Genomic DNA, 3,119 nt, shown 5'->3' with positions numbered 1-3,119 from the left:
TCTTCTTTTTTTTTTTTTGAATATTATTGAGTTGATTACTCTTTAAAAGTTACAAGCGAGAAAATCTTAACTTTTTTCTTTGCCTATTAGAGTTGTTTATTTTATTGTGATGCTAACGATGAGGTTTAATTTTCTTTGATCTTTTTTTTTTCATTTTTAGTGTTTGTGATTTCAGATTCTCACAATGGTGGACACACATAGTATGCAATAGGAGAATGATAAACCTTGAACAAAGCATAGATGTCGTATTTGTAAAAAAAACCCGCATGAACATGTTGTCCCCAATGTTATTCAATCCTCTATTGTTCATGGGATTGTTAGGAACGATATTGGTAGAAAAGAGAAAGCAAGCTCCGCAAACTTAAACGACTTTTGGAGGAGCACAATAAATTGTTTGGTGATAAGAGGTATCACCAAGACTTTAAATGCCAACAAGCAAATGAGATTTTGATTGATCTCTCACCTGTTGTGAAATGTCATTGATGTAGTTCAAAAGATCACAAGGGTTTCTAGTGTCTGATTCAATTCCCACCAGAGACAAACTTATTGAATGTCATTGGTGTGGTTCAAAAGATCATGAAAGTTTCCAATGTCTGATTCATTATCCACCCAATGATGAAAGTTGCAAATAAGTTGCCTATTGAGGAGTCTTCTTTTAGTGCTACCATTGATGATGATGATATGAATGAAAAAGAAACTTTGAGTGATGTTTGTGAAGATAGTAAATGTGATTTTGTGCCTATTTTTGAGTTTAGATCTAGCATGTACCTAGTTCTAAAGTTGATTTCAAAGAAGTTGATAGTAATAGTGAGAACCGTGATGATAATGATAGTACACTTTGTGAAGTGAAAGAAGTTGATAATGAGAATTTTTTTCTAGAGTCTATGAATTTGGACGAGTTACACATTTATTGTCCTCTTAAAAAGTTTTATTCTGATGAATTCAATGTTCAAAATTTTTATGAGGGGTTGAAGGAAAGTGAGGATGATTCATGTAAAAACATTGAGAGAAAAGATACCTTGACTGATAAAAGTTAATTTGATGATCCAAGTTTTGTGAGTGAAAATTCCTGAGGTAAAATTAGAGAGTTCAATTTACATTGAAAAAGAGAAGAAAGAAAGAACCTATACAATAAAGAGGAATGATTATGTTTTCACTAACCTTAGCTTAAATTTGTCTAGTGGACTTGCTTTTTTCTTTCAAGAATATGTTGATCCTTTGAGAGGAGCTCAATTAAACCCATTCCACCCATGATAAAGATTCTTTCTTATTTGGCCAAAGATATGATTAAAGGATGAATCTTGTCAAGGAACGGGGTAATGATACATACACGTATATGGTGAAATTTATTAAAGTTCATTCAACCAAGCTACTAATTTTCAAGTTTGGAAGATTAGTTGACTTGCGACAAATTTTTGGATGGAATAAATTCATTTTTTGGCTAACATGTCTGCATAGTGTTCGGCAATCTATCTTTTATCTTCAAAACACACTTTGAATCACTTAATTTCAAGTTCGGGAGCTCAAATTATGACCATTTTACTAAAGATTGGGCAAGCAAAATTTTTAAATGAGATTATTATAGTAAATTACGAGTTTTAGGCTTTAATTTGAGTATCATATTGGGTTCATGTTTAAGGACTAATTTTGATTATATTTTAGTTAAATATTGTATCTATTAGGTTTTATTATTTTATTATTTATTTGTTGCAAATTTTAGGATATTTAAGTATTTAAAGTTATTTAGGAGTTTTATGTTTCTTAGTCAACAAGAAAGTTTAACTAAAACTACTTCTTGTTTAGATTAATTAGAGTTTTATTTGGATGTAATTAGCTAGTCTATATAAAGACCTTTTCATTATTCATTAAAGGGTTTGAGTCATTCTTTAATAAAGTTTTCAACTACTGGAGTTAATTTCCTTCATGCAAGATTACTTTCTTGTAAATTTTAGAAATGATTTTTGTTCTCACTTTTCTTCAAGGAGGTGTGGGAAATCATTCTTTATCCTTTAATTTTCCAGTGATTATTTTTTGAAGGATTGATTAGAGTCATTAATTGAATTTATTAAGGTTTATATCTCAAAAGGTTCAGTTGGACAACTCTCTTCTATCCATATTCATAGGTCTATTTGATCCATCTTCCACCTTTAATTTTTATTTTTATTTATTTATATATGTTTTGAATTTTTATTTTTTATTGAAATTATTTTTTATTTGTTTTCATTTTATTTTTTCTAAATATATTTTTTTATTCTTTTAGGTCAAATTCAAATCCTTTTTATCCATGTTTTGCATTACTTGTCAATTAATTTTTCTTTCTTTGGTTGTTTAATATCCTAAGAATGGAATCAGATTTTCAGAACCTTTCTTTTTAAGAGAAGGAAGAAGAAGAATTGATAATACAAGATAAAGGATTCCAAGAAGAAGAAATAAACTATGATCTTTTTTTAGTTGGGAAATTATTGGGTGAACTTGTTATTAATTTTGGTGCATGGAGTAAACACTATTTATGGAGGCCAATCCAATGAGCCAAAATCAAGTCAATTGGATATGGGGGTCTATATATCTCTTTTAGTTCTTCCATATCATTGAGCTAAAGAAGACGAGATTTAGTGGCCTGTGGTCGTTCAATAATTGCTTATTACTCATTCATCAAGTAGTGAAAAGGGAGAATCTTGAAGAAACCAATTTCTTTTTTCTTGATTTTTGGGTTCAGGTGCATGATTTGTTGTCAGGGTTTTCATTTGAGAATTCAGCATGAAGTTTGGGAAATATTATGGGTAAATTTCTTAACTATGACGCTAGTAGTTGTAGAAATTTTCTCAATAATTATATACATATTAGAGTCAGACTTGATATCATGGAGCTTTTGATGAGAAAGAACAAGATGCATAAACAAAATAATACTTTTTTTGAAGTATTTTTTTGTTATAAAATAATTCTTCTGGTTTTCTACTTGCATGTCCAGATTGGTCATAGTGAGATGAATTGTCAGCGAATGCTTGATATTTCAGAAGGTAAAGTTGTTCATGAATGGTTGGTTGAAATTAAAGCTGACACTCGACGACAGTCGAGGGGGAAATCAATGCAACGGAGACATGATCAATAAGCCCTGCATA

This window comes from Gossypium arboreum, chromosome 9, assembly GCF_025698485.1.
Source record: "Gossypium arboreum isolate Shixiya-1 chromosome 9, ASM2569848v2, whole genome shotgun sequence".
Taxonomy (NCBI): domain Eukaryota; kingdom Viridiplantae; phylum Streptophyta; class Magnoliopsida; order Malvales; family Malvaceae; genus Gossypium; species Gossypium arboreum.
Note: the sequence above shows the minus strand (reverse complement) of the source record.